Source organism: Nicotiana tabacum, chromosome 22 (genome assembly GCF_000715075.1).
Source record: "Nicotiana tabacum cultivar K326 chromosome 22, ASM71507v2, whole genome shotgun sequence".
Taxonomy (NCBI): Eukaryota; Viridiplantae; Streptophyta; class Magnoliopsida; order Solanales; family Solanaceae; genus Nicotiana; species Nicotiana tabacum.
The window spans coordinates 222008193-222033210 of record NC_134101.1 but is presented as its reverse complement, the minus strand read 5'-3'; the positions used below and the strand labels follow the sequence as shown (position 1 = coordinate 222033210).

The 25018-nt window shown below is 39.3% G+C and overlaps 1 long non-coding RNA gene across 2 annotated transcripts; it reads right to left on the bottom strand.

The window, feature by feature from the left end:
- Positions 1-1747: 1747 nt before the first annotated feature.
- LOC142176586 (uncharacterized) lies at positions 1748-12253 on the bottom strand. 2 transcript variants are annotated; one of them, XR_012705270.1, is made up of 4 exons: positions 11285-12253; positions 9425-11039; positions 7568-9179; positions 1748-2051 (listed from the first exon to the last, which is right to left on the bottom strand). It is a non-coding gene; the product is annotated as an uncharacterized LOC142176586 (long non-coding RNA). The 2 variants fall into 2 exon arrangements; XR_012705269.1 differs by lacking the exon at positions 1748-2051 and having other exon boundaries at positions 7498-9179; positions 11285-12239.
- Positions 12254-25018: the final 12765 nt, after the last annotated feature.

Genomic DNA, 25018 nt, shown 5'->3' with positions numbered 1-25018 from the left:
CAATGATGGGTCTTTTTGGTGGTGAAACTAAAGGGGAGGTGTAAACTTGCCGAATTTAAAGGTGGCGGCGGCTAAGGTTTGCAGTTTATGGGCAGATTTGGTGAGATTGAGAGTGATTTCGGGGATTTGGGGTTTGGATCTGGATAGAGGATGAAGAGAGGAGAATATTGGTGTAATTTTGATTGGCGGTGGCCGGCCGTGGTGGCGATTTCCGGCCAGCGGTGATGGGCGACAGTGGGTGGAGCGGCAAAGAGTTGAGAGAGAGAAGAGAGAAAAAGAAGAGGAAGAAGAGAAGAGATAAGGGGGGAAAATGGGGGCAATTTTTGGCCTTCTTAGGCCTTAAATAACATAAATGAAGATTAAACAAGGGCCGTTGGATAATGTTAAGATGGGTGGCTGAGATTCAATCTCAACCACTTAACCAAAACGACACTGTTTTGGCATCTTTCAAGCCAAAGCATCCGGACCGAGTCCTAGGCTGCCGATTTTAGACCAATATTTGGGTCAATTTTGGCTTTAAAATGATAATACTCATTCCCTAACCCCCTTAACAAACTATTTAGTAATCTAATTCTGAAATCTACAAATATATACATAATAAACCTAAAAAGAAAATATAATGTAGAGAGAAGAAAGAACAAAATTTTAGGCATTTACACCTGCCCCTCTTTGCTCGAGACATGAAGAGTTTTAGTGCAAAGATAGTGAATGTCATGACTAATTTTGCTCACATATTACTCTTATGAAAGTATTTTTGAAAAAGGTGACCGGACATTACTTCTGAAGTCGCCTACATATACTTGGCTATAAAGGAATTAGGTCAATGTAGTTCTGGAAAATATTTGGTAGCTGGGACTACCAGATACTGGAGTTAAGACTATTGTTGCTGTTGTTATTGTTACTTGCTGCTTACATCAAAAGAAAAGAGAAGAGAACTACATATGCCTGCAAGCGAAGAGTTACAAAATTCCTATCTATGTGCCTTCAGTCAAATCTTGATTTTTGACTTGCTTGCTTTTGTCAACCTTAGATTGGATCTCGATGCTCTTTGAAGAAAAAATTAAGGCTTATTCTCCATTGCTTGCTTTCCCGATCAGAATTTGAGAAAATGAAACTTGAGATCGAAAGACAAACTCCAACTATTTTGTGATTGAAAGACTTCTTTCTTTTGATGAGAAACTGAAACTACCAGCTTTAATAGTCACTCATGCTCTATGGAGGGGCTTGCAAAGCCATCAAAGACGAACAAAACAAACAAAATTTTCTACCCCAGTTTGGCACTAGAAATTTTTTGTAAGTTATGGACAAAGCTATAAACCATATAATTTATGGAAAAGAAGACATAGATAGTAGTATAAACTAGCTATGTGAGGATATGCAACCAAGAAGGGTAGTACCCTATGTTACCAAAAGGAAATGGAATTAGAAGATGGTTTCCTATATTACTAAAAGGAAACATAATCAGGGGTTGGCACCCAAAACGTAACCAGGGGTTGGCACCCTGTATTACTGAAAAGGAATGTAACCAGGGGTCGGCGCCCTATATCACTGAAAGATAAAGTAACCAGGGGTTGACGCCCTGTATCACTGAGAAAGGAATGTAACCAAAGGTTGGTACCCTGTATTACTGAGAAGGAATGTAACCAGGGTTTGGTACTGTCACGACCCCACACCCGGACCCGGTCGTGATGACACCTCTCGTGAAGACAAGGCCAATTGGCACATTTCCAATTCAGTTTTAATCAATTAAACAATAAGCATTTAGTCTTAAACATGATATAACTCCAAAAGTAAGTAGTGACAATACAAAATAATTTGCGGAATACAACCCAACACAGCCCGATACCGGGGTATCATTAGTCATGGACAACTACCAAATCCGGATAAATACAAGAAAGGTCTACAAAGCTACTACAGAGTCACTAATCAAAGAAAGGAAATGAGATAAAAGGGAGAAACACGGGGCTATGGATGCTGAACAGCTACCTCATAAACTCCGAAATCTATCGGGAGCTCTCAACCTACGCAAGCAGAATCAGCAGTGCCTGAATCTGCATACGGGGTGCAGTGAGTAAAGTAAGTAGTCCAACTCAGTGAGTAATAATCATAAATAAACTACTGAGATATATGAAAACACGTAAGGCACATTACAGACTATAATGAAGTAGTAAACCTAGTAAAAATAATGAATCAGTAAAGATATGTAAAATCATTTAAGTTCAGTTTAAACTTCATGAAATGCCTTTTCAACAATTAAACAGGTAAATGACAGACAATAAGAAAGATAAACACATAAAGATTCGCCCATCGGGATTAATATAAACAAATTCGGCTCTCGAGCAATATCTCAGAATAATACCAGCCCCTCGGGCTATAACTCACATCACAATGGGTACCCGCGCTCACTGGGGGTATGCAGACTCCTGAAGGGCCCCCTTACAGCCCAAGCGCAATATCAAGATATCTCGTGGCATCATCATTAGGCTATCGGTCTCATATCAATAAGCCACCTCGTGGCGTACATATCTCAGGCCCTCGTCCTCATAATCATAATCAGCGTTTCCTCACAACATAGACCCTCGGCCTTACTCAGTCAAAATACTCACAAGCCACTCGAGCAATAGTAAAACATGGTTTTCAGTCCAAAATATCATTTAAAAGATCATTTAAGTATTAAAATAGAGTAATCATGGCTGAGTTATGAAAATAGTGGAATATAACATGACTGAGTTCAAGTATAAAGTCAAAACAGTGAGGAAATATCAATAAAAATCCCCTAAGGGTTCAAATAGTTGGCACGAGGCCCAAATATGGCATTCAGCCCAAAACATGGTGTTCGCAAATAGATTTCAGTCAAATACGCAGTAAAATAGTCATTCGAGACGGACTAAGTCACAATCCCCAACAGTGCACGGCCCCACGCTCATCATCAAGCGTGTGCGTCACCTCAATATAGCACAACGATGTGCAATCCGGGGTTTCATACCCTCAAGACATCATTTTCAATCATTACTCACCTCAATCCGGTCCAAACTCTAGCCTACAATGCCTTTGTCCCTCGAATCGGCTTCCACTCGCATCAAATCTATCCAAAATCAGAATCATGGCATCAAATATGCTAAGGGAACAAAGCCCAAGAAAAAATATTCAATTTACAACATAAATCCCGAAATTACCAAAACCCGACCCCCGGGCCCACGTCTCAAATTCCGGAAAAAACCACATCAATGGATTCCTTATCACTCCCCGAGTTCATTCATACCAAAAGCATCAAAATCCAACCACAAATGACCCCTCAAATCCCAAATTCTAGGTCTCTAATTTCAAGCCCTAGTTCTTCAATTTTAGGCTAAATTCCATGATTAATTAGGTAATTTTACATTAGAATCGAGTATTAAGTCTATGAATCTTACCTCCAAGTGATTTCCCTTGAATCCCTCTTCAGTCCTTTTCAAAAAGCTCCAAAAACACTCAACAATGGTGGAAATAAACCCTAAAATCGCGGACAAGACGACTATTTAAACATTCTGCCCAGGCCTGAAATCCTTCTTTGCGAACGCGGTCAAAGCCTCGCATTCGCGAAGCACAAAATAACTTTGACCAGAATTTCCTCTTCGCGATCGCGACCTGCCCATCGCGAACGCGATACTTCCTCAGACTAACCTTTCGCGATCGCGTTACCTCTCTCGCGAACGCGATGAATGAAATCCCCTGAAGCTTAGTTGCCCATTTTCTTCTATGCGAACGCATCTCGCGAATGTGATGCACAAACACTCAGCCCTTCGCGAATGCGGAGCCTTCCTTGCGGATGCGAAGGATTAAATCCCAACCTTCACCAACTGACCCTTCGCGCATGCGAAGGCCAATTTCTCTGCAACACTGATCAGCAATTTTTGCAATTCCAAACATCATGGAATGGTCCGATTGACCACCCAAAACTCACCCGAGGACCCGGGACTTCATCCAAACATGCCAACATGTCCCATAACCTAATTCAAACTTGTTCCAATTTTCAGAACGCTCAAAACAACATCAAAATACCAAATTCACATCGGATTCAAGCCTAATAATTTTAAAATCTTCTAATTTATGCTTTTGATAAAAAATTCAACCAAACCACGTCTGAATGACCTGAAATTTTGCACACACATCCAAATGATACAACGGAACTATTTCTATCAAAATCTCACCTATCAACCGGAAAACGCCAAAAGTCCAATTTCGCCAATTCAAGCCTAAATCTATTCCAGACCTCTAAAACACATTCCGATCACGCTCCTAAGTCCCAAATCACCTCTCAAAGCTATCTGAACCATTGAAACTCACATCCGAGCCCTCTAACACATAAGTCAACATCTGGTTGACTTTTCCAACTTAAGCTTCCTCAAAAGAGATTAAGTGTCTCAAACCTTACCAAATTCTTTCCGAACCCAAGCCAACCAATCCGATCGTATATAGAACCGATAGACAAAGCAATAAGAAGCAAAAACAGGGAAATGAAGCGGTAACTCATGAGACTACTGGATAGGTCGTCACATCCTCCCCAACTTAAACAAACGTTCGTCCTCGAACAAGTCATAAAATATACCTGAAGCCTCAAACAGGTGAGGATATCTGCTTCGCATCTCCCGCTCAGTCTCCCAGGTAGCCTCCTCCATGGGCCGATCTCTCCACTGCACTTTCAGTGAAGCTATATCCTTTGATCTCAACTTTTGAACTTGACGCTCCAAAATAGCTGCTGGCTCCACATCATAAGTCAAATCATCATCTAACTGAACAGTGCTGAAATCCAGAACATGAGGCGGATCCCCAATATACTTTCGGTGCATAGAAACATGAAATACCGGATGCACACTCGATAAGCTGGGTGGCAAAGCAAGCTCATAGGCCACCTCCCCAATCCTTCGAAGCACCTCAAAAGGCCCAATGAATCGAGGAATCAATTTACCCTTCTTCCCAAATCTCATAACACCCTTCATGGGCGAAACCTTCAATAGAACCTTCTCACCAACCATGTAGGTCACATCTCGAACCTTCCTGTCAGCATAACTCTTTTGCCACGACTGCGCGGTACGAAGCCTCTCCTGAATTACCTTTACCTTTTCTAAAGCATCCTGCATCAAGTCTGTCCCCAATAGCTTAGCCTCACCCGACTCAAACCAACCAGCTGGAGATCTACATCGCCTCCCATACAAAGCCTCATATGGAGCCATCTGAATACTCGAATGGTAGCTGTTGTTATAAGCAAACTTCACAAGTGGTAGAAACTGATCCCATGACCCTCCGAAATTAATGACACAAGAACACAACATGTCCTCCAATATCTGAATAGTACGCTCGGACTGCCCGTCCGTCTGAGGGTGAAAAGCTGTGCTAAAGTCAACCTGAGTACCCAACTCTCACTGCACAGACCTCCAAAATTATGAAGTAAACTGAGTGCCCCTATCTGAAATGATAGAAACTGGGACACCATGCAAATGAAAAATCTCCCCGATATAGATCTCAACCAACTGTTCTGAAGAATAGGTATTACACATAAGAATGAAGTGCGCGGACTTGGTCAGCCAATCCACAATCATCCAAATAGCATCGAACTTCTTCAAAGTCCGTGGAAGTCTAACTACAAAGTCCATAGTGATCCGCTCCCACTTCCACTCGGTAATATCCATCCGCTGAAGCAAGCCACCCGATCTCTGATGCTCATATTTCACATGCTGACAATTGAGATACCTAGCTACAAATCCCACAATGTCTTTCTTCATTCTCCTCCACCAATAGTGCTGCCTCAAATCCTGATACATCTTTGCAGCACCCGGATGAATGAAATACTGCAAGCTATGGGCCTCCTCCAGAATCAACTCCCGAAGCCCATCCACATTGGGCACACAAATCCAGCCCTGCATCCACAACACCCCATCATCACCAATGGTCACATCTCTGGCATCATCATGCTGAACTCTGTTCTTAAGGACAAGCAAATGCGGATCATTATACTGGCGCTATCTGATGCGATCATATAAGGAAGACCGAGAAACCACACAAGCCAATACCCGACTAGGCTCCGAAATATCCAACCTCACGAACCGATTGGCCAAGGCCTGAGCATAACCTGAAAAAGGTCTTTCCCCAATTGGAATATATGCCAAACTCTCCACACTCGCCGCCTTTCGGCCCAAAGCATCGGCCACCACATTGTCCTTTTCCGGATGGTACAATATAATGATATCATAATCCTTTAGCAACTCCAACCATCTCCGCTGCTTCAAATTAAGATCATTCTGCTTGAACAAGTGCTGGAGTCTACGATGATCAGTAAACACCTCACAAGACACACTGTCACACCTCCCTTTTCCTACCCCCGGAGGGGAGTATATTGGGTTTTTTTCCAATTTAAAGTGACAATCGAAACGAGATTATTTATTTATTAAATTCAGAGTCGCCACTTGGGATAATTTTATGGTGTCCCAAGTCACCGGTTCAAATCCCGAATCGAGGAAATATTGACTCTGTTTTATAGTCCGTGAACACAGAAATCTGGGTAAGGAATTCTGTTAACTTGGGAGAAGGTGTTAGGCATTCCCGAGTTCCGTGGTTCTAGCACGGTCGCTCAACTGTTATAGTTGGCCTATTATTTGATTTTAAAACACTTTTGAACCTATATGCATTTTAACTTTAAACCTCTTTTAATTAGTTTAAGGAAGATTTCAACACCATCTAAAATATGTCTTTGGACCGCGCCACATGAAATGCACCCGCAATCCGAAACACATTTATGCAACATTGTTGAGATTTGGATTTGGGTCACATGAAATGCACACCCGAGTTTAGGAAGGTAATATTATTAAAATAACGCACCTAAAGCAACTACGAGAGTTCATGACATTTTCTATACTACTCATGACTTTGACTATAAGGCTAAGAATATTGAACTAATATGCCAAGATAATCCTAGTTGCCTTCTGCAATTCATATTAAATGAATAAATAATGACCTTTTCATATAAGGTATTTATTTTTGGTGATCAAAATCTCTGAGATAAACAAATATTAATGTATCTTAAATTTGATTTGAACAAACCTGACGAAACAGGTCAAATGCCATAACTAAGGCAGAAGGATCAAGGATGTGTCGCTTAATGGCATTTTGGCATTCACAAAATAAACTTTTCTATTTCACTGTTAGTAGCAAAATGACGTGAATTAACTAATTTCTAAAGGCCAAACAAATAATTTAAGGAGTAATGGTACACTAATACTTATGAATTTAGCCTAAACCCTCTTAGTATTAAACTAATACCATTATTTTATATCCGAACACGTATTCTAATGAAATCAACAGTAAAGCAGCATTTACTATGGCAATTAAACATATCCAAGTAACATATCATTTCTCAAACTTAAAACCAATCTTATCACTGAATTACTTAGCACAAAGATAGAGTCAACTTACTAAAATGAAACAAGATGATATTCACAATTCATCCAAGAAAACATGATAGAACCTTAACGCCAAAATTTATTTATTACAGGAACCGACAAAATTTGAGATTAAAAAGTAGGAAACGGACCTCGATACTCGATTTTGCAGGTCTTAAAGGCAGAAAAAACAGGACTACAACAACGGACCTCTCGACCGGAAACCTCAACTAATCCTCGGTAAACCACAGAATAACGAGCTTCACTTTGGAACGTCGATAACGTTCTTTGATGGGGAAGAGAGAGAACGTTCAAGATTTGAAATTCCCTTCTCGTCTTTACAATACTGATTCGAAGCTCGACCAATCAGACAAGGACTCGAATAGAAAATGTGATGGCGCTGGGACCTCGCCGGCAACTCGAACGGAAAATCGAACAACAACTTTTGACGACTCGAAGCTCACCGAAAAACTTGAACGACGCCAAAATGACGAGAATGAACTCCACCTGATTTTGATGTTATTTTCAGCTAATTTTGAGCTAGATTTTAGACTGAAACAGTCGATTTCAATCTCTAAATATTCTTTCTCTAGGTGATGAGTTGGCTTGCATTGTACCGAGCAACCACAACTTTCAAAGTCTCATGAATAATGGAAGCTGTAAATTCCTTTCCAAAAGTTAGACTGGTAATGGACACACAATCTAACTTCTCTAGACTGAAAATGCGATCGACGACTACTGGTTGAGGGGAAGGGCAGCGAATCGGGTCTGTGTAGGAGGAAAGGAATCGATGGGATGGGGGGACTCTTTTGTCAGCGGCGCTCCTTCAGTGTGTATAGGTCTTAGGGGTCTATCTTTGTATTGTTTTTTTGTTTTTTAGATTCTAGGTCCTTAGGCTGATTTAGGCGTTATGTCTAGCTTCCTTTTATAGGTTTATGATTTTAGGGTTATATTTAGGTTAAGGGATATGAGCCTAGGAATTATGGGCTTGAGAATTATGGGACTTGGTCTAAAAACTAGGTCTAAAAATGGGTCGCTTGAGCGCAAATTTTATTCTTTCCCCACGAACGAGACTAATATACGATCTCACTTATTAATTAATCCTACTTATGTAAAATTACCATTAAAATAAGACTAGCCTTTAAAACAAAACTATTTTTGGTATTTTTCAAGATTTAAAATGACTACAAAACATTAATGAACCTATTTTTTTGTAATTTTCGCTTTCTTGTAATAAAATAAAGTAAAAGAGTAAAAATAAGTTGAAATAGCTGTATTAGGCCTGAATTAAATATTTACATGCTAAAATATGAAAAATCTTAGGGAAGGTCAAAAATCACATGTATACCGCTGCCCCTCTTTGACTGGAAAGACGAAGTATTTTCAGACAAAGAATGACTAGACATTTTTTTGACCCGACCCTTATTTGGAGAGACTAAAACTAAGAGAGGAGGGAATGTGACCGAGCCCTGATATCTGAGTTGCCTACATATCCTTGGCTATAAAAGAATCAGGCCACGTGTAGTTCAGAAGTGAGTGAGATGATGGAGTATACCGAGATGGAGAGCCAGTCGAGGTGCCGTTCCGCCGAGGTTCCGGTCCACGGTCTTGTTATTACATCAAAATCACCATAAGAAAAACTAACTAAGCCTGTCAACTACAAGTTACAAGATTCCTATCTATATCTTCAAGCTTGATTTTGTGATTCCTGTTGCCTTATTGACTTGTATTCTCCAGGTGACATTCCTTTCTTGTTGACTTATTCTAATGAAATCAACAGCAAAGCAGCATTTACTATGGCAATTAAACATATCCAAGTAACATATCATTACTCAAACTTAAAACCAATCTTATCACTGAATTACTTAGCACAAAGATGGAGTCAACTTACTAAAATGAAACAAGATGATATTCACAATTCATCCAAGAAAACATGATAGAACCTTAACGCCAAAATTTATTTATTACAGGAACCGACAGAATTTGAGATTAAAAAGTAGGAAACGGACCTCAATACTCGATTTTGCAGGTCTTAAAGGCAGAAACAACAGGACTATGGCAACGGACCTCTCGATCGGAAACCTCAACTAATCCTCGGTAAACCACCGAATAACGAGCTTCACTTTGGAACGTCGATAACGTTCTTTGATAGGGAAGAGAGAGAACGTTCAAGATTTGGAATTCCCTTCTCGTCTTTACAATACTAATTCGAAGCTCGACCAATCAGACAAGGACTCGAATAGAAAACGTGATGGCGCTGGGACCTCTCCGGCAACTCGAACAGAAAATCGGACAGCAACTTTCGACGACTCAAAGCTCATCGGAAAACTTGAACGACGCCAAAATAACGAGAATGAACTCCACCTGATTTTGATGTTATTTTTAGCTATTTTTGAGCTAGATTTTAGACTGAAACAGTCGATTTCAAGCTCTGAATATTCTTTCTCTAGGTGATGAGTTGGCTTGCATTGTACCGAGCAACCACAACTTTCAAAGTCTCATGAATAATGGAAGCTGTAAATTCCTTTCCAAAAGTTAGACTGGTAATGGACACACAATCTAACTTCTCTAGACTGAAAATGCGATCGGCGACTACTGGTTGAGGGGAAGGGCAGCGAATCGGGTCTGTGTAGGAGGAAAGGAATCGATGGGATGGGGGGTCTCTTTTGTCAGCGGCGCTCCTTCAGTGTGTATAGGTCTTAGGGGTCTATCTTTGTATTGTTTTTTTGTTTTTTAGATTCTAGGTCCTTAGGCTGATTTAGGCGTTATGTCTAGCTTCCTTTTATAGGTTTATGATTTTAGGGTTATATTTAGGTTAAGGGATATGAGCCTAGGAATTATGGGCTTGAGAATTATGGGACTTGGTCTAAAAACTAGGTCTAAAAATGGGTCGCTTGAGCGCAAATTTTATTCTTTCCCCACGAACGAGACTAATATACGATCTCACTTATTAATTAATCCTACTTATGTAAAATTACCATTAAAATAAGACTAGCCTTTAAAACAAAACTATTTTTGGTATTTTTCAAGATTTAAAATGACTACAAAACATTAATGAACCTATTTCTTTTTTGTAATTTTCGCTTTCTTGTAATAAAATAAAGTAAAAGAGTAAAAATAAGTTGAAATAGCTGTATTAGGCCTGAATTAAATATTTACATGCTAAAATATGAAAAATCTTAGGGAAGGTCAAAAATCACATGTCTACCGCTGCCCCTCTTTGACTGGAAAGACGAAGTATTTTCAGACAAAGAATGACTAGACATTTTTTTGACCCGACCCTTATTTGGAGAGACTAAAACTAAGAGAGGAGGGAATGTGACCGAGCCCTGATATCTGAGTTGCCTACATATCCTTGGCTATAAAGGAATCAGGCCACGTGTAGTTCAGAAGTGAGTGAGATGATGGAGTATACCGAGATGGAGAGCCAGTCGAGGTGCCGTTCCGCCGAGGTTCCGGTCCGCGGTCTTGTTATTACATCAAAATCACCATAAGAAAAACTAACTAAGCCTGTCAACTACAAGTTACAAGATTCCTATCTATATCTTCAAGCTTGATTTTGTGATTCCTGTTGCCTTATTGACTTGTATTCTCCAGGTGACATTCCTTTCTTGTTGACTTATTCTAATGAAATCAACAGCAAAGCAGCATTTACTATGGCAATTAAACATATCCAAGTAACATATCATTACTCAAACTTAAAACCAATCTTATCACTGAATTACTTAGCACAAAGATGGAGTCAACTTACTAAAATGAAACAAGATGATATTCACAATTCATCCAAGAAAACATGATAGAACCTTAATGCCAAAATTTATTTATTACAGGAACCGACAGAATTTGAGATTAAAAAGTAGGAAACGGACCTCAATACTCGATTTTGCAGGTCTTAAAGGCAGAAACAACAGGACTACGACAACGGACCTCTCGACCGGAAACCTCAACTAATCCTCGATAAACCACCGAATAACGAGCTTCACTTTGGAACGTCAATAACGTTCTTTGATAGGGAAGAGAGAGAACGTTCAAGATTTGGAATTCCCTTCTCGTCTTTACAATACTAATTCGAAGCTCGACCAATCAGACAAGGACTCGAATAGAAAACGTGATGGCGCTGGGACCTCTCCGGCAACTCGAACAGAAAATCGGACAGCAACTTTCGATGACTCAAAGCTCACCTGAAAACTTGAACGACACCAAAATGACGAGAATGAACTCCACCTGATTTTGAAGTTATTTTTAGCTATTTTGAGCTAGATTTTGGACTAAAACAGTCGATTTCAAGCTCTGAATATTCTTTCTCTAGGTGATGAGTTGGCTTGCATTGTACTGAGCAACCACAACTTTCAAAGTCTCATGAATAATGGAAGCTGTAAATTCCTTTCCAAAAGTTAGACTGGTAATGGACACACAATCTAACTTCTCTAGACAGAAAATGGGATCGACGGCTACTGGTTGAGGGGAAGGGCAGCGAATCGGGTCTGTGTAGGAGGAAAGGAATCGATGGGATGGGGGGGTCTCTTTTGTCAGCGACGCTCCTTCCGTGTGTATAGGTCTTAGGGGTCTATGTTTGTATTGTTTTTTAGCTTCTAGGTCCTTAGGCTGATTTAGGCGTTAGGTCTAGTTTCCTTTTATAGGTTTATGATTTTAGGGTTATATTAAGGTTAAGGGGTATCAGCCTAGGAATTATGGGCTTGAGAATTATGGGGCTAGGTCCAAAAACTAGGCCTAAAAATGGGTCGCTTGAGCCCAAATTTTATTCTTTCCCTGCGAACGAGACTAAAATACGATCTCATTTATTAATTAATCCTACTTAAATAAAATAACAATTAAAATAAGATTAGCCATTAAAACAAAACTATTTTTGGTATTTTTCAAGATTTAAAATGACTACAAAACATTAATGAACCTATTTTCTTTTGTAATTTTTGCTTTCTTGTAATAAAATAAAGTAAAAGAGTAAAAATGAGTTGAAATAGCTGTATTAGGCCTGAATTAAATATTTATGTGCTAAAATATGAAAAATCTTGGGGAGGATCAAAAATCACATGTCTACAGCTGCTCCTCTTTGACTGGAAAGACGAAGTATTTTCAGACAAAGAATGACTAGACATATTTTTTGACCCGACCCTTATTTGGAGAGACTAAAACTAAGAGAGAAGGGAATGTGACCGAGCCCTGGTATCTGAGCTGCATACATATCCTTGGCTATAAAGAAATTAGGCCACATGTAGTTCAGAAGTGAGTGAGATGATGGAGTATACCGAGATGGAGAGCCAATCGAGGTGCCGTTCCACCGAGGTTCCGGTCCGTGGCCCTATTATTACATCAAAATCACCATAAGAAAAACTAACTAAGCCTGTCAACTACAGGTTACAAGATTCCTATCTATATCGTCAAGCTTGATCTTGTGATTCCTGTTGCCTTGTTGACTTGTATTCTCCAGGTGACATTCATTTCTTACTGACTTGAATTGTAATCTGAGATGCTTTCCCTTTTCTTCAGGCGGGCGCCTGATTTCTGAACTCGACCGTCCTCCTTCGAACAAATCTGCTTTCCCTTCGTTCTTCAAGTGGGCTCTAGATTACCAACACTTGAATTGCTGCTTTGTTCTCCGGGTGGGCTCCTGATTACCGACGCTTGAATTGCTTTGTTCTCCAGGTGGGCTCCTGATTGCTGAACTTGAACTGTATTCCCATGCTCTCTAGGTGGGCGCCTGATTGCTGAACTTGAATTGTATTCCTGTGCACTCCAGGTGGGCTCCTGATTGATGAACTTGAACTGTATTCCCGTGCTCTCCAGGTGGGCGCCTGATTGCTGAACTTGAACTGTATTCCCGTGCTCTCCAGGTGGGCGCCTGATTGCTGAACTTGAACTATATTCCCGTGCTCTCCAGGTGGGTGCCTGACTGCTGAACTTGAATTGTATTCCCGTGCTCTCCAGGTGGGCGCCTGACTGCTGAACTTGAATTGTATTCCCGTTCTCTCCAGGTGGGAGCCTGACAGCTGAACTTGAATTGTATTCCCGTGCTCTCCAGGTGGGCGCTTGACTGCTGAACTTGAATTGTATTCCCGTGCTCTCCAGGTGTACGCCTGATTGCTGAACTTGAATTGTATTCCCGTGCTCTCCAGGTGGGCACTTGACTGCTGAACTTGAATTGTATTCCCATGCTCTCTAGGTGGGCGCTTGATTGCTGAACTTGAACTTCTTCTCCCTATTCTCTAAATGGGTGCCTGATTTCAACAAAATAGATAAAACAAAGAAAATTTTCTGCCCCAGTTTGGTAGATGGGCACATTTGTAAGTGTTAAACAGAATCATGTTACCAAACATTATCAAGAATTTGAAAGCTAGATCTCGTTATCCAGGAAGGTCCTGACAACTCCTATTTAAATGACAATTTTAAAGCTAAATTATGTCTTCTGAAGGTATGTCTTATGCTAAGTCTTGTTATCCAAGCAAGTTTTAAAACTACATCCCATTATCCAGGAGGGTCCTGAAAACTCCTAATTGAATCCTATCTTAAACATGCAAACTTTGAAGCCAACTTTTATTCCTTTGGGGTACATTTATGCTAGATTAAGCTACTCATGATTGTTTTGAATTTTAAACTAGGTCCCATTTTCCAGGAGGGCCCTGAAAACTCTTAATTAAATAATAATTTTAAATCTAAGTTATATCTTCTAAAGGTGTGACTTCTGCTAAATCTTATTATCTAAGAGGGTCTTAAACTACTCCCAATTATCTAGGAGGGTCCTGACAACTCTTAATTAAACGATAATTTTAAAGCTAAGTTATATCTTCTGAAGGTATTACTTCTGCTATATCTTGTTATCTAAGAAAGTATTAAAGCTAAGTCCCATTATCCAGGACGGTCCTGAAAATTTACAGTCAAACCTATCTGGTGCTTGCCTTTCCGTATGGAGAATTTCCCCGAAACAATCGTAACTTTCTACCCCTGTTTCAATCAAAGAAAAATCTTGTCAGTTTAAAATGTGGTGGTTGGTTTGTGGCCTTGACTTTGAGGGCAATTACTCCTTCACTTCCCATGATAACTGATTTCCACTTGATGACCTTTCTTGTTTATGGGCTAACCTTTCTCTGTCGTCCTAATCACAGAAAATACCCCTTCTCCGTTCAAACCCAATTTCCTCTATTTGTTGCACTGCTCATGAACTGACATTTACCAACCTTTGTATTTCACCGAAAATACCTTTGATCCGTCCACCTAACACTCTCCATCTGTTGCATCGTGCTCTTGTGTTGACATGTACTGCACCTTTGTGTTTCTTATGAATTCCAAAGCACGTTAATTGCCATCCACTTAGTGCGCATGCTGTTCTTTCCTAACTTAAATCACTGGCCTTGGCCTTGAAGTCTATTGTTCCCTCACTTGTCATGATAACTTTGATTTCTGCTTGGAAGACCTCGCTTGTCACTGGTTAACCACTTTCTTTGTTGATCTCATCATAGAGAATACCTTTGACCCGTTCACCCAACATCCTCTATCTGTTGCATTATTCATGAATTGAAACATACCAGACCTTTGTATTTCTCATGGATCCCAAGCATGTTGATTGTTACCAACTCAGTGCGCTTGTTGTTCTTTCCTGATTTATGCCATTTTGATGTGCTAGCCAAATCTCATTTTGTGTAATTGGAAAGCTGGTGGCAAATTTTAAAGTCATTTATCACTTATTTTGACCAACAGACTCAGGAAAAGAAAGTAAACAAGACAAAAGGAACAGAGTAAAGGACAAAGGAAAGAGATAAGTCCTAACAAGAAAACTACAAAGTAAAAACCTATCAGATGTGGATACTAACTCTAATGACCATGACATGCACCTGTGGCCTATTCTGTAAGCAAGTCTGATGTCCAACTCTTGTTATCCTTAAACCGTGAAACTGAGCTTCAATGCTACGATTATCCAATCTGGTTCACAATCCTTATTTGACTTGTAGTGCCCGAAGGGCTTTCACCATCAAGCCTCTCTCATTTCGTTCTTTCTCTCAACTTACGGTCGCCTCAAGGTGCCCGTGAAGGTTTTCACCAATAAGATTCTCATTTTTGATTTCTCGCAGCTCTCACCGCCTTATGATGCCCGTGAGGGTTTTCACCAATAAGACTCTCATTTTCATTATTTTTCCTGCTTGGACCAGAGTGTTTCCCCTGACATGAATCACCTGTACTTGCTCGACTTGGCACCTCTCGAAGACTGATCAGAGGTCTTTCTTTGGATCGTAACGTGGGCTTTTGGAAAGCGTTAGAAAGAAATGGTATGAAAAGGCTCAAAACAATTCAAATGAGTTCAAAATTACAACTTTCGGAATCAGATTTCTTACAACAACCACAACTTTTGCCCCAGTTTCTTGCTTGGGGACTTATGAATTTTATTTTGGTGGGACCGAACCGTGAGGCTGCCTACGTATCCTTAAAGGGAGTCAGGTCGAACGTAGTTCATGTCACAAGAAACGCTTTGTTTTGTTGTGATTTTCTCTTTTCTCTTTCTTTTCTTCTTCCTTTGTTTTTTTCTTTTTGTTGTTTTGTTTTTTTTTCTTTTTTTTTAATTTTCATCTTTTCTTTTTTCTCTTTTCCTTTACTTATCTTTCACGCTTGCGTTTCTGATCTTTGCTACTGATTCCAAAAGAGGGGTACGAAAGGAAGTAAATAAGGCTTAAAGGGGGTAACAAAGGATAAAGTGTTTAGATAGAAGAACAAAATGCCTTCGTCGTTCCAATCTTCAAAGCATGCTAGATGCAAATGACACAATTAAACAAATCAAAGAAATCACACATAATATCTTTTGACTGCATCAGAATTGATAGCCATATCCACACATTTGCCTTCTACATTTGTTAAGTACAAAGAACCATTGGAAAACACTCTCACTCTCATTACCACGAACGGCTCCTATCAATTTGGGCAAACTTGCCTTTAGCTTCAATCCAATGCGGCACGATGCATTTCAATAGGGTTTCTTTATGTTCTATCTGCCCCAGTTTCACACAATTTGGGCTTGAAGTGATCTCAAAATGCATTTACTTATTTCCCTCAAATGTCCCTACATCTTCAACGTTGTTTGATTGCTTCGTGATTAAATTGACTTTTAAAACCAGGCTGAGAATTATGCGTGCATGTCATGTCACTAGAGTCAACAGGAAAAGAACCATAAAAAGAAAAGAGAACTAAACGAAAATGACTAGAAATCACAAAAAACAAAAAATTGCATTAGACAGATGGTGAAAAGGTTTGGACAACAAAACAAACAAACTAAACTGGGGCTACAAACCTAGAATAAACTTAGACAACACTAAACGAGCTACTATGACTAAACAAACTAGGCAAAATAAAAGGATAGAAGGATTTGAGTCACAAAACAATATCCGAATCACAACCCTAAAATAACCCGGACAATAGAAATGACGACAAAATAAACCACCAAGACTCCTCCCTGGCTAACCAAGAAAGGAGCATCTTTCCAATCACCAAGCTCAACATCTTAGCCACTGAATTCTGCATCAACAATACTAAGACCTTCACAAGTCTTCATCACATTGTTCTTAACAAATTGCTTTTGGGTTTCTTTTTCTAGCTCGTTCTTAAGATCAAACTCTGATAGCGCTAAAAGCTTCGTAGCACGTGGACCTCCGAGGATATCAGAAGAATTCTCATATTCCTTTTTAGAACAAATCATACCCACCATATGTTTCTCATTACGGACAGGCGATGAACTTTGACTAGTGTCTGCTGCATCTGAATTTTGCACGACAATGTCACCTGCATTAATAAGCTTCTGAATTGCATTTTCCAGGTGCCAACACTTTTCTGTACTCTGACCCGGGGCATCGGAGCAATATGCACACCTTTGGGAAAAATCAAACTTCTTTGGCAAAGGGTTTAGCATTTTTATCTAAATCGGCTTTAACATGTCCAATTGCCTCAACCTTTGGAACAAACTAGCATATGATTCTCCAATAGGGGTGAAAGCCTTTTCTTTTTTCAGTAGTCTTTTCAGTTTATATTCTAGCCTCGGTTGGAACCTTTTGCGGGCAGGGGGCTGATATGTTTGAGGGGGCGGGTAAGACATTTGGGGAAGTGGTGTGGGCCATCACGGGCCTCGTGGGTATGGAGCATATGGTGGTGTATTGTGGACAGGGTACTGGGAAAGTGACGTACGACTTTGGGGTTTCTGTGGAGAAAAGTAGCATTAGGGAGGATCATCTGGTGCACAAGGATATCCATGGGGTCGATGTCGAGGCTGAAAGTGTTGAGTAGGAATGCCCAGCAGATCATCTTTTCTATTTCTCTTTTTTCCATCCAAAATTACTAGGATGTTCTGAATGTCTTTCATAGTATCTTTCAATGCTGAACAACTCATGATTTTGCCGGACTTGATTCCCTCTTCTACCATCTCCCCCATTTTTAACACATCATTGAAAGGCTTTCCCAAGGCCGGGATCAAATGACTGAAGTAGGTGGCCCCCTGGGCTTGTAGGAAAAGCTCAACCATTTCTTCTTTACCAATCGGGGTACTGACTCGAGCAGCTTGCTCCCTCCACCTGAGCCCAAACTCCCTAAAGCTTTCCTCCGGATTCTTTTCCATTTTAGATAGGGAGAAGCGGTCTGGGGTAACACCTGATTTGTATTGAAAGTATCGAACAAAATCTTGAGCCATGTCACCCAATGTAGGCCACTTACCAACATCTTGACGATTATACCATTCCAAAGCTGCCCCAGTCAAGCTCTTACTGAAATAGGCCATCAACAAGTCATCTTTCTCTCTAACACTTCTCATTTCACTGCAATAAACCCTCAGGTGGGATACCGGATCTCCACACCCATCATACAAGTTACATTTTGGCACTTTAAATCCCGCAGGCAAGCAAACGTTAGGGGACACAGACAGTTCTTTGTAAGCCATGCTACCCTGGTCCCGCATTCCTTGCTTGTTCTTTAAGGACTGTTCTATGCCTTTCAGCCTCCTGGGTATCCCATCTCGCCCTTCTTTTCCTGTGACCTTTTCATTTTCAACATAAGGCTCATCCCGTAGGCCCTGCTTGTATGGGTTGGGAACCTTGTGGGCAACCTCTAAGGGGTAATATTGGGCATCATGAGCTTTGAGTGGGTATTCATTTTTTGGGGATAGTGGAGATGACAGAAGGACAATTTTGGAAAAAGATAATTGGAGGACGAGTGATGGAGCTAATGGGGTGGTTGGGAAAGCTGTGATAAGCAGGTGGATCTGGAGAGTATGGAGGATCATCTGGCATTGGGTACGGAGTTTGGGTAAGGGCATCATCTAGGAAGCTAGGTGGTGGCGGGGGTGGTGCCTTCCCAGTCATCCAAGCCTGATACATGTCCGCCATGTGTTGTCTTAACATTTTTACCTCTTCAACCAACCCATTGTCCTGTTCAAACAACTGCTTCCGGGCACCGGTATCAACCAACTCAGTTCTAATGTTGTCTGCCATTGCCTTTTGACTTTATGTTGTAGAGAAGAGTTACCACTTTAAAAACCACAAACCAACCACCCTTCTGCTATGAATATAACAACATGAAGCTATCACATTAGCGTTAGGGCATTTAACATAAGATAATCTCACTTTACGTGCAATGTACCTAGCCACAGTTATCGGTTCTAAAATGACTTCGAGGGTACGAAGGTCAGTTGGTATCATCCCAATTTGTTCATTTCAATCCTCTCTTTTCTTTGCTTTTCTAGCACTTGCTTGATCATTTTCCTTCCTCTTTTTCTAATTTACTTTTTCTTTCCTCTCATTTCTCACATCCCACAATTTCATCTTTTTATTTCTTTTTTCCTTTTTTTTCTTTTAACAATAAAAAAAGATGATTCGATTGAACCCTACGTATCATGACGCCGCATGAGTCAGATCTTTGTGTAGTTCTAGAAGATCGGGAATAAAGTAAACAAAATAACTTTCCCTTTTTTTTTCTTTTTTTTACTACCTTAATGACTAATCCGACGAGAACAGAGAAATAAAAGAAGCAAAACTCTCTTTTTTTAAAAAAAGTTTTTTCTAAACTTAATGTTCTATAACCTATTCTAAACTCAAGCTTAACGAATTTTTTCCTTTCTTCTTGGAAACAAATACTCTATTAAGGAAAAACTCTAGAAGAGAAAGATATTTTTTGATTCCTTTTTTTAGGAAGAAAATCTAAAGAGTAAATCACAGAAAAATATTTTGAATTTTCATTTGATATTCTGATGCAAGATTTCAAAACAAGCAATGAAAAAGATAAAACAAAATATTTTTGGATTTCAATTTTTATTGCCTAAAGAAGAATTTCTAATGATAAACAAAGGATAAAGTATGTTTTTTCTTTTATGTACAATATCCTAAGTTCTAATGAAAATATTTTTTTTTTCCACTAATTTCCCCAAGAAACACCTCAAAAGAAAATCTTTTTGGATTTTGGAATTAATACCTTAAAGAAGGACTAAAAGAAAGTTATCTTTTTTTTTGAATTTTGGTCCTAATATAGTAGAGGAAATATAAAAATAATTTTTATTTTGATATCAATTGCCTAAAGGAAAAACAATCTCAAAAGAATTTTTTTTTTCATTTCTTATAACGAAAACGCAAAATTTCTTCTTCTTTTTTTTTTTTTTAGATTTTTGACTTGTAACACATTTCCAAAATACAAAATAAGAAATATAATAACAAAAGACTAGGCAAACTTAACTAGACTATTCAAACTCTAACATCACCTAAAAGACTGTATACTACTATATAGGACTAGAAAGTAAAACATGAACAATTGACTCAAAGACATTAAAATGGCTCCTCGAGCAGCTCCTGAATGCAGTGATCCTGGGGTATCTTTCATGCTCAAACTCCGGTAGATAGATCCACACATGTATTGGAAAACTTAAACCAACACTATGTGAGACAATAACATTGCCTACTAGACATATGCAAGACATGGTTGCGGTTATTTTTCTAAAATTAACCTATGTGGCTAAAAATTCAAGACTTGGCTAAGACCCCGCAAATCCAAGAACCTAAGACTCACTAGGAAGACCGAACCCTATGTGGTTTGCCTACGTATCACGCCCCGAAAGACGAGAATCAGGTATGCGTATTTCAAGCAGATTGGATACGGGCAAGAAATAAAAATAACAACTAATTCAGAGAAAAAAATATTTTTTGTCTTTTGTTTTGAAAAAATGATGAAACATGTAAACATCTTTTTGGATTTTATTTCTATTTGTTATTTTTGATTTTTTCCATTTTTTTAAAAAAATGACGGGAAAATGCAAACTCTAATTTTTTTTTTCAATTTTTTGGTTTTTTTGAAAAGGTGTGCAAGAAAATTATAACTGGGCGCCACTTGCTTCATTTTTATTCTTCAACCTCTTTTCTTTCGCATTTTTTTTATTTTCCCTCAACTATCATTGGTCCGCCAAATGACCCTTTTACCCTTGAAGAAATGCAACATGTAGCACATAGGATGCATCAAGATGGTCTGTTATTTTGGGGTACACCTGTCCTAGACAGACCCAACCCCTGTGTTGAGTTTCCAAAGTCAGATGCACGTGATGCAAGCAAACGTTCTTACTAGGGATCCGCCATGAAGTCTTGTTATACTAGATTTAAAACCTGGGTTTATTGTTCTAGACCTGGCTTACCCGAGCGGACAACTCGAGCCGAGGGGGGTAGCGTACCAGGATTACAGAAGCTTCACCGGCTTTGCAACTTGTCCGAACCTCGTTCTAAAATTTGGGATATGACTCTAACAGAAAAGAAGTCACACGAAGTGCACACTCCTCCATGATTTAGAAGACTTAGATAGAAGAAGGGTTTCGTAGCAGTTTATATACAGTTCACAGAATATCAGAACGGTAAAAGCAACAATTAGCCAATTAGGCCCAAACATGTAACAAAATCAGATAATGGATAAAGCCAACTATAACAATTCATCTAAGCTCGAATTCTTGAACTCTGAACCAGAGATTCTGGGTTTTGTCCCCAACAGAGTTGCCAGAGCTGTCACACCTCCCTTTTCCTACCCCCAGAGGGGAGTATATAGGATTTTTTTCCAACTTAAAGTGACAATCGAAACATGATTATTTATTTATTAAATTCAGAGTTGCCACTTGGGATAATTTTATGGTGTCCCAAGTCACCGGTTCAAATCCCGAATCGAGGAAATATTGACTCTATTTTACAGTCCGCGAACACAGAAATTCGGGTAAGAAATTCTGTTAACCCGGGAGAATGTGTTAGGTATTTCCGAGTTCCGTGGTTCTAGCACGGTCGCTCAACTTTTATAGTTGGCCTATTATTTTATTTTAAAACACTTTTGAACCTATATGTATTTTAACTTTAAACCGCTTTTAATTAGTTTAAGGAAGATTTCAACGCCATCTAAAATATGTCTTTTGACCACGCCACATGAAATGCACCCGCAATCCAAAACACATTTATTTAACGTTGTTGAGATTTGGATTTGGGTAACATGAAATGCACACCCGAGTTTAGGAAGGTATTATTATTAAAATAACGCTCCTAAAGCAACTATGAGAGTTCATGACATTTTCTATACTACTCATGACTTTGACTATAAGGCTAAGAATATTGAACTAATACGCCAAGATAATCCTAGTTGCCTTCTGTAATTCATATTAAATGAATAAATAATGACCTTTTCATATAAGGTATTTATTTTTGGTGATCAAAATCTCTGATATAAACAAATATTAATGTATCTTAAATCTGATTTGAACAAACCTGATGAAACAGGTCAAATGCCATAACTAAGGCAGAAGGATCAAGGATGTGTCGCTTAATGGCATTTTGGCCTTCACAAAATAAACCTTTCTATTTCACTGTCAGTAGCAAAATGACGTGAATTAACTAATTTCTAAAGGCCAAACAAATAATTTAAGGAGTAATGGTATACTAATACTTATGAATTTAGCCTAAACCCTCTTAGTATTAAACTAATACCATTATTTTATATCCGAACACTTATTCTAATGAAATCAACAGCAAAGCAAAATTTACTATGGCAATTAAACATATCCAAGTAACATATCATTTCTCAAACTTAAAACCAATCTTATCACTGAATTACTTAGCACAAAGATGGAGTCAACTTACTAAAATGAAACACGATGATATTCGCAATTCATCCAAGAAAACATGATAGAACCTTAAGGCCAAAATTTATTTATTACAGGAACCGACAAAATTTGAGATTAAAAAGTAGGAAACAAACCTCAATACTTGATTTTGCAGGTCATAAAGGCAGAAACAACATGACTACGACAACAGACCTCTCGACCGGAAACCTCAACTAATCCTCGGTAAACCATAGAATAATGAGCTTCACTTTGGAACGTCGATAACGTTCTTTGATGGGGAAGAGAGAGAACGTTCAAGATTTGGAATTCCCTTCTCGTCTTTACAATACTGATTCAAAGCTCAACCAATCAGACAAGGACTCGAACAGAAAACGTGATGGTGCTGGGACCTCGCCGACAACTTGAACGAAAAATTGGACAACAACTTTCGACGTCTCGAAGCTCACCGGAAAACTTGAACGACATCAAAACAGTGAGAATGAACTCCACCTGATTTTGAAGTTATTTTCAGCTAATTTTGAGCTAGATTTTGGACTGAAACAGTCGATTTCAAGCTCTGAATATTCTTTCTCTAGGTGATGAGTTGGCTTGCATTGTACTGAGCAACCACAACTTTCAAAGTCTCATGAATAATGGAAGCTGTAAATTCCTTTCCAAAAGTTAGACTGGTAATGGACACACAATCTAACTTCTCTAGACAGAAAATGGGATCGACGGCTACTGGTTGAGAGGAAGGGCAGCGAATCGGGTCTGTGTAGGAGGAAAGGAATCGATGGGATGGGGGGTCTCTTTTGTCAGCGGCGCTCATTCCGTGTGTATAGGTCTTAGGGGTCTATCTTTGTATTGTTTTTTTGTTTTTTAGCTTTTAGGTCCTTAGGATGATTTAGGCATTAGGTCTTGCTTCCTTGTATTGGTTTATGATTTTAGGATTATATTTAGGTTAACGAGTATGGGTCTAGGAATTATGGCCTTGGGAATTATGGGGCTAGGTAAAAAAATTAGGCTTAAAAATAGGTCGCTTGAGCCCAAATTTTATTCTTTCCCCGCGAACGAGACTAAAATACTATCTCATTTATTAATTAATCCTACTTAAGTAAAATAACCATTAAAATAAGACTGGCCGTTAAAACAAATTTATTTTTGGTATTTTTCAAGATTTAAAATGACTACAAAACATTAATGAACCTATTGTTGTAAATTTTGCTTTCTTGTAATAAAATAAAGTAAAAGAGTTAAAATGAGTTGAAATAGCTGTATTAGGCTTGAATTAAATATTTACGTGCTAAAATATGAAAAATATTAGGGAAGGTCAAAAATCACATGTCTACACACACCATACATATTAGCCTCCAAATCTTCAATGCGTGAATTATGGCAGCCAACTCCAAATCGTGAACGAGGTAGTTCTTCTCATGGGGCTTCAACTGACAAGAAGCATAAGCAATAACTCTACCCTCCTGCATCAATACACAACCAATACCAACTCTTGAAGCAGCACAATACACGGTATATGAACCTAAAGCTGATGGCAAAACTAACACTGGAGCTGTGGTTAAGGCTGTCTTGAGCTTCTGAAAGCTCTCCTCACACTCATCCGACCATACAAATGAAGAACCCTTCTGAGTCAACTTGGTTAAGGGTGATGCGATGGATGAAAATGCCTGAACAAAACGGCGATAATATCCCGCCAAACCAAGAAAGCTGCGAATCTTTGTGGCTGAGGACGGTTTGGGCCAATTCTGAACCGCCTATATCTTCTTCGGATCAACCTGAATACCCTCACTAGACACCACATGCCCCAAGAAAGCCACTGAACTAAGCCAAAACTCATACTTGGAGAATTTTGCACAAATCTTCTCCTCCCTCAATATATGCAACACAACTCCCAAATGCTCCGCGTGCTCCTACTGACTATGCGAATACACCAAAATATCATCAATGAAGACTATGACAAACGAGTCGAGATAAGGTCGGAACATGCTGTTCATCAAATGCATGAATGCTACTGGGGCATTGGTTAGCCCAAAAGACATCACCAAGAACTCATAATGACCATATCTGGTCCTGAAAGCCGTCTTAAGAATGTCCGAGTCCCTGATCTTCAACTGGTGATAACTCGAACGGAGATCAATCTTGGAGAACACTCTTGCTCCCTGAAGCTGGTCGAATAAATCATCAATGCGAGGCAAGGGATACTTATTCTTAACTGTTAATTTATTCAATTGCCTATAATCAATGCACATCCTCATAGTGTCGTCCTTCTTCTTCACAAATAGAACTGGCACACCCCAAAGTGACACACTAGGCCGAATGAACCCCTTATCAAGGAGTTCCTGAAGCTGCTCCTTTAATTCCTTCAACTCCGCTAGTGCCATACGATACGGCGGAATAGAAATGGGCTGAGTGCCCGGTACCAGGTCAATACCAAAATCAATATCCCTGTCTGATGGCATGCCCGATAGGTTTCAGGAAACACATCGGGAAAATTGCT